An 8,731-nucleotide genomic window follows, 5' to 3' on the forward strand; every position below is an offset into this window, starting at 1 on the left:
TTTGTTTATTTGTATGCGTTCTGTGTACATAGGCATTTTATGTATGAATATGTATGGCATTCGTATTATTATTCTATTTTATTTTGCTTTCTCTACATACTAGATGAACAACTGCTGTACCATCCTGCAAGCTTCATTTGCTTCCAAATTTCATTTTTCCACACTTTATTTTTAGCGTTTGAATCTTAATGCTTATCTGCAATTATTAATCATTAAAATCTTAATCTTTACCATAGATATTTTAAATTACATTTCAGTCATACTATGTTATATTATAGATTATAATATTAACCAAAAACAAATACTATATGTTTGATGCTTTGTTTTATTTATATGGTCTATAATTACAATATAATATTTAAAATTTTTAAGCACTATTTTTTCATTCGTAAATAAAAATAAAAAAACAAACATAATTTAGATGTACTTCACTAGCTTAAATATAATCCAGCCAGACATGAGCATAAATATAATAAATAAATCAAAATTAATTCCTCCTGCCGGTTCTGGTATCTCACCAAGGTTGTACGTGTTGTCTGTTTGCTAAACAAGTTTAATGTAAATTATAATTCCCTCTCACACTTCTTCGTAGACTCATAATTTTGTACCTATTGTCTCCCTTTTCCTTCTCACTTCCCCTTCTTTTTCACCCTCCTCTCTGTATTTTTCTCCACCTTACCTTCGTCTATATGCCAGACACTCTAGGTTTGTTGTTTGTATTGTATATTTTGGTTTTTGTCTTATGATTTTGTCTCATATTTTTCGTTTTCAACGATTAAGTTGCTATTTTTAAAATATTAATTTGATTATTAATACCATGTGACTGCTCTCCTGGCCATAACTTCTGTGAACTTCCTATAAAATTTATTAAGGATTGAACTTTTTGAAAAGCAACATCCCCTGGCGAAGTCTCTAGTTATCTATAACTAGTTGCCTGTAACATACTCATAATTGTGTAGCGATACCCAAATGTTTATGCCAAACAAATAAAACGTAAATCTTGCTTTACTCTGTATTGAGCGCTCTTGTATAAATCTCATTTTAATTCATTCTTTGAATATTTTAAACTTAATTAAATATATATACATACAGTAGCGTCCAAAAGTTAAAGAACGGTCAATCATTTTCTTTTAAATGACTTCTAACTTTATGAAAAAGGGGGAAAATTTTGGCGAATTTTCCAATGTTTAATAATGGTAGTTAAATAAAAAACATTTTTTTTAATGTTTGATTTTAAATATATATTACATTTTTACATATAAATAAATTTAATTAAATTCTAGGTGTCCAAACGTTAAGGAACAGGGAAGATTATTAATGAAACAAACAAAGAATCCTTTCAGTATTTAGTGAAAAACCCCTAGTTTTCAATCACACTATGGCATCTTTTGCTGCAAGACAGAAACAATCGTTCACATGTTATCGGTGAGATATTATGCCAGAATTTTTTTTTATACATTCTCATAAATTATCAAGATTTTTTTTTCTGTGATTTTATCACCAATAATTTTGCAAACATTTTCAATTGGATTATGGTCGGGTCTCTGAGCTGACGAATCCATAACGCAAATATTGGATCTATTTAGCTCTTCTAAAACTATTTTGCTTTATGGGACGGTGCATTGTCTTGAATAAAAATATCAGAATCAGAAAGATTAGGAACCACATGTTCTCTAATCAATTCTCTGTACATTCGAGCATTAACTTTTCCATGGAGGCTCACAAAGGGGCCAGTTCCTTTTGCAGATATCATGCCTCATACCATTATGCTGCCCCTCCAAATTTTACTGTACTTTTAACGCACTTAGGGAACAGTCTTTCTCCATTTTCTCTTCTGACATGTGGTCTTTTGTATGATCCGAATAGATTGAATTTAGATTAATCACTAAAATGAACGTTTTCCCATTTTTTCTCCCAAACACAAATGTTTTTCGATGAATAACAATCTAGCTTTTTTTATTTTTAATAGAAATTAAAGGCTTTGAGCATGGACTTCCTGAAAATAATCCAACTTCGTTTAATCTCCGCGATGATCGAGTGATTTTTCTATCCTCCCTCTTAGTTGGTATTCGGGGTCGGCCCGATTTTTTCTTTTCAGTCAATGGTAAATCTTTGTTTTTTTCTATTTTCAATAACCCGAAAAAGAACGCTTTTAGACCTTTTCAATATTTTAACAATCTCGCCTATGACCTCTTTGTATCATAATCGTCATAAATAAATAAATTGTATAGATAGATTTTTTCGAATATTTGGAATCGACATTTTGTAAAGTTGTTATTAAAATTGTTAAAGTTCGTATTGATTTTCCCCGTTCCTTAACCTTTGGACGCCTGTAATTTAATTAAAATCATTTATATGTAAAAAAACTAATAGGTATTCAAAATAATAAAATAAAAAAATTATTTAAACATTGAAAAATTCACCAAAAATGTTTTTTCCCATTTCATAGATAAAGTTAGAAGCCACAATAAAAATAATCGACCCTTCCTTAACTTTTGGACGCTACTGTAGAACACCTTACGGAAGTTAGCAAGTGCTTCAGAGAAAGAGAGAGGGAGAGAGAGAGAGGGAAAATAAAGAGAGAAAGATAGAGAGAAAGGGATTATTAACAGTTTTTAAAGAATAAAACATACCACTATTCCACGATGAGTCGCCTAATATATCTGAATGTGAATGCTGTCTTTGTAGTATATATGTCATTGCGTATACGCATTATTGAAAGAGTGATACCTTCATTGTGGCTGTAAGATAGTTTAAGATTTCATCTGAAAGAAACTAGATGAAATGTGTTTACTAACGTCTATTGCTTACTCGGATTCCGTTCACCGATAACCACGCGACGTCCTATATTTTGTACACGATGCAACTTGTGGCACACAACGTTCCAACTGTATTGTAGAATTGCCCACATAAAATGGGTAACGATAGACGATACACAAATAAATCAAAAGTTCATTCACTCGTACACACGCGGTGCTTATCCGAGTAAACATACTGTAGCAGATGTTTAGCCTAAATTGTATAGGGTGGACAAAAAGTTTATCACTCCATGCCAATTAATTAACTTATCAGTTGCACATATGTAAATATAAGAAAATATACATTACTAATTTTGATACTTCTTCTTATACCGAGAGCCACTGTTAGATTCGGCTAAACCTTCTTGGGATCCCGGAAGGATATAATTTCAACTGCACTTGAGCGTCTTTCATTTAATATTTCCTCTTATTACTAAAAATGTTGTCAGTAGAGTCAAATTTAATAGTAAAACATATTTTAAATGGCAACGCAAAATCCATTACTACGTATGTGTTTTAATCTGTTCCAAACAAAACTTAACGCTCACAATACAATCTCTCTCAAAACCGATGTTTAATTTAACTTAGTTTTTTAGGGGGATTTTTTAAATGGATTTCCAATCTTTAGTCTCCCATTGTGAGAAATTCACAATAAAGACTCTTTCAATTGCAATTGCGATAAGTTTTCTTTTTTTCGTCCATGTGCTCATTGGAATTACAATGAGCCGAATTTTTTTCCAAGAACTTCTCATGTGTGGCCCATATTATTAGGAGACTGCTTTAATGCTGAAACGACGCGGTTGTCTTTAAAACAAATGCTTATCATAAACTATCCTCGTAAATAATTCAATTCTGTTCATTCCATTCATTGGTTTCAATCCTCTCATATTCTTTTCATAATTTAATTAACAATTTACCCATTCGATTAATCATTATTCATGATGCTGGTGTTAATAAGTGATAACTCATTAAAATATACAATTTTATTGAATAAGTACAGACAGTTTTATAATTTGCAGATGATTAAAACGATGAATCTATTGGATTGATTTCATCACAGTAATTTAAGGGGTAGGAATACTAGGTTGCAATCAAACGGAGATCCTAGGTTGACATCAAACGCATACTGACTACAACATTAAAAAAGCATACTGACTACAACATTAAAAACGCATACTGACTACAACATTAAAAACGCATACTGACTACAACATTAAAAACGCATACTGACTACAACATTAAAAAAGCATACTGACTACAACATTAAAAAAGCATACTGACTACAACATTAAAAACGCATACTGACTACAACATTAAAAAAGCATACTGACTACAACATTAAAAACGCATACTGACTACAACATTAAAAACGCATACTGACTACAACATTAAAAACGCATACTGACTACAACATTAAAAAAGCATACTGACTACAACATTAAAAAAGCATACTGACTACAACATTAAAAACGCATACTGACTACAACATTAAAAACGCATACTGACTACAACATTAAAAACGCATACTGACTACAACATTAAAAACGCATACTGACTACAACATTAAAACGCATACTGACTACAACATTAAAACGCATACTGACTACAACATTAAAACGCATACTGACTACAACATTAAAAACGCATACTGACTACAACATTAAAAACGCATACTGACTACAACATTAAAAACGCATACTGACTACAACATTAAAACGCATACTGACTACAACATTAAAACGCATACTGACTACAACATTAAAACGCATACTGACTACAACATTAAAAAAGCGAAATATAGAGTTTGCATAATTGATGATTTTATTTTATTTGTCTTCCCAGTAAGACACAAGGTTGTTTTTTGATGCAGGGAAACTCTAACTCTCCTCCAATTGGATATTTTGGATAGAGACAAGATAAAATTGTTTCAGTCCGTTTTAAGGTGCGATATCTATGCCCATTCTGTTCCAGACTTTAGTCACAGAGAACCGTCCTTTCGATTACCTTAAAATTCTAAACAGCTACTATGGACGTCGCTTTAGAAACGGACGGGCTGATTCTGTACACAAAATATAATGTTCACCTGACTCCAGTATATTTACTATTTCGATGCCCTTCGTTCAGCTGTGTTATGTTCAGCTTCTTCGTGGTAAGAACACAGTGGATGTGTAGGTTAAATCTTTCTCAAAATCACATCATGGAGCCACCACTGCGGAACACTTGTCAACGAGTATGTTTAGTTTTGGCACCCAGTTCTTTCCTACCCTTGCACCAATTTCCCTTGACATGATTTTATTTCTGTTACCGGCAGGTGTGCCTTCTATCGATACACTTCAGAGGAGCATCAATAACCAAACCATCCCAATTTTTGTATGACAGCATGACCTTTGATATAGCATGTGACCTTCGAAGCAATCAAGACACGTGAAAGTGCCCCACCATTTTGTCACACACTGTTCACTATATTGCTTTTTCGTCGCTATCGCAGTCCACCATTCTACTTCAAACTTCTAATCCCAGCATTCTTACACAGTTTTGCAAATCTTTGGTTTCTCCTTCGTTCACATAGAAAATAAACGTTGTCTTAGGAGTCTTTTATGTAACTATATATTTTATTAATCTTATGCTTGCATATATAACAGCAAACGATCTAGCTTAAAAATTCAACGGATCTTATATTTTTTCTAATGTATTCAGCATTTTGCTGTGTATATAGCATATTTTGCATTCTCACAAACACCGATATTCAGACATGTCTGCATATCCACATTTTAAGGAAAGAGTTTTTTTGCATCTTATTTTTAAGGAAAGAGTTTTTTGCATCTTATTTTGGATTCCTACCATTGACTCATTTAGAATATTCTCGTTATTTCTCAGAATGCTATTTCACGGAACTTACTTAGAAAACCCTATAAAGTATGTTTTTTTTCTCAATTTTTTACCTGCCTTTTCATTATACTTTCGTTATTCTTCTCTACATCTCACCATCTATCTTTCCTCTACTCCAATTTACTAGTCCCCAGTTCTCTGTTTGCTGTTCCTACTTATACATATTTATAAATTTTTCCTATTGATTTATACTTTATATCTTTAATATATTTTTCATTTCAAAACTAAATATTCTTAAGCTGTTTTTTGTGTTTAGTATTTCTATAATGCTGACTTTTCTACTCTTCTTCAACTTCAGAAAATTTCATCCAAATGTAAAAATCTATGTTTAGAACTACAAAAAAGTTTAATCGAATGTCTTGCTGGCTTTGTTGGCCGAGAGAAGCCTCAAAACATTTACTCGAATGGCAATAGAAAAGCGCTCGACAGACTAAGTAGATTCACAATGCTTCTTAGTGGTTTGAATCGTTACTAGACCAAACATGATCACAATCGGCTTTGTTTAAGCAAATCCAGCACGTACATTACTTATACTTAAAAGAATATATGTAGCCAGAGAGGGGAGCATTTAATTGCCAGTAGTAATATTAATTATAATACATATAATACATAAGTCAGAAATGTGATTAGTTTTAGTTATGCTAGAAAAGGCCATATTATATGCGACAGTTTATGGAAATTAGAATGAAATCAAATGAATCAAATAAAGTCACAAAGATATATATATATATGTATGTATGCATATATATGTATATATATATATATATATATATATACGGCATATATACGTATATATATATACGGCATATATATATACGGCATATATATATACGGCATATATATATATATATATATATATATATATATATATATATATATATATATATATATATATATATATATATATATATATATATATATATATATATATATATATATATATATATATATATATATATATATATATATATATATATATATATATATATATATATATATATATATATATATATATATATATATATATATATATATATATATATATATATATATATATATATATATATATATATATATATATATACGGCATAATCGCGTTGATACACCAGTTCTCGTCAGATCACCGAAGTTAAGCAACGTTGAGCCTGGCTAATACCAGATGGGTGACCATTTGGGAATTCTAGGCGCTGTATTTGCTCTTCGTTTATCTCGTCATTTGTTTCCAGTTAGCGCGCGCGCACACACACACACACACATATATATATATATATATAATTCCAGGTTAATATTTTCCAAATGTAAAATAGCCAATGAAGTTTTAACGAGGTTAGTACAAGAGTGCTTAATACCGAAGTAGAGCAAGATATGCTTTTTATTTTTTTAATTACTGAGCATGTTTCGATCAGCCAGTAACTAGTAACTAGAGACCTCTTTAGGTGATGTTGCTGATGCAAAAGCTTATTCCGTAATGAAACCATAATTTATGATGCTGAATCCTGCATTATTTTCATTACCTACTAATCTTTTGCATAAGTAACATCGCCTGAAGAGGTCTTTAATTACTAGTAACTGGCTGACCGAGATATGCTCATAAGTGTGTAGCGACATGTTAATGCTTATGTACAACAAATAAAAAGTATATATATATATATATATATATATATATATATATACTTGAAGATGTACCCGGCGTTTCCGAGTATTAAACAGAACGTTACATTCCTTTAAAAATGACGTAAACAAAACAGAAAATAAACTGAGGTATGTGCATGAAAATTAGCACTTATATATATATATATATATATATATATATATATATATATATATATATATATATATATATATATATATATATATATATATATATATATCAGCGCTGTGACAATAACATTTTTTCATCCCCTTGCGAATATATAGCATGCGTACGTAGAACATATTTTCTTTCCTTATGGGTATTGAAAAAGATGGAAATATTTTTACAATTCTGAAAAGCATCGTTGATTATCAAGTTTCCAACAACCTATGACGCAATTGGTTTTGTAAAATCAGGTCAAAATCAAAGTTTTGCTACCTTAAGGAGTAGCCGAACCCCAAAAGAAAAACTTGAGTGCTATTCCGTTCAATATTGAAAGCGTTATTTTTCGAAGAAGGAGTTAGTGTAACATATAATATATTTATATGAACAATATTGTAAGATAATATATTTATATGAACAATATTGTAAGATATAATATATTTATATGAACAATATTGTAACATAATATATTTATATGAACAATATTGTAAGATATAATATATTTATATGAACAATATTGTAAGATATAATATATTTATATGAACAATATTGTAAGATAATATATTTATATGAACAATATTGTAAGATATAATATATTTATATGAACAATATTGTAAGATAATATATTTATATGAACAATATTGTAACATAATATATTTATATGAACAATATTGTTACATAATATATTTATATGAACAATATTGTAAGATATAATATATTAATATGAACAATATTGTAACGTATTATATATTTATATGAACAATATTGTAAGATATAATATATTTATATGAACAATATTGTAGCATATAATATATTATATGAACAATATTGTAACACATCATATATTGATATGAACAATATTGTAACATATTATATATTTATAATAACAATATTGCAACATATAATATATTTATATGAACAATATTGTAACACATTATATATTGATATGAACAATATTGTAACATATTATATATTTATCTGAACAATATTGTAACATATATAGTTATATGAACAATATTGTAACATATATATTTATATGAACACTATTGTAACACGTTATATATTGATATGGACAATATTCTAACATATTATATATTTATAACAACAATATTGTAACACGTAATATATTGATATGAGCAATATTGTAACACATTATATATTTATATTACCAACATCGTAACCTATATATTTATATGAACAGTATTATAACACATTATATGTTCATATGAACAATATTGTATATATTATA

The 8,731-nt window shown here is 29.2% G+C and overlaps 1 pseudogene; it reads left to right on the forward strand.

The window, feature by feature from the left end:
- Positions 1-6,766: 6,766 nt before the first annotated feature.
- Positions 6,767-6,883, forward strand: LOC145240630 (5S ribosomal RNA; annotated as a pseudogene).
- Positions 6,884-8,731: the final 1,848 nt, after the last annotated feature.

This window comes from Euprymna scolopes, chromosome 19 (genome assembly GCF_053919585.1).
Source record: "Euprymna scolopes isolate OS-2025 chromosome 19, ASM5391958v1, whole genome shotgun sequence".
In the NCBI taxonomy this organism is placed as follows: Eukaryota; Metazoa; Mollusca; class Cephalopoda; order Sepiida; family Sepiolidae; genus Euprymna; species Euprymna scolopes.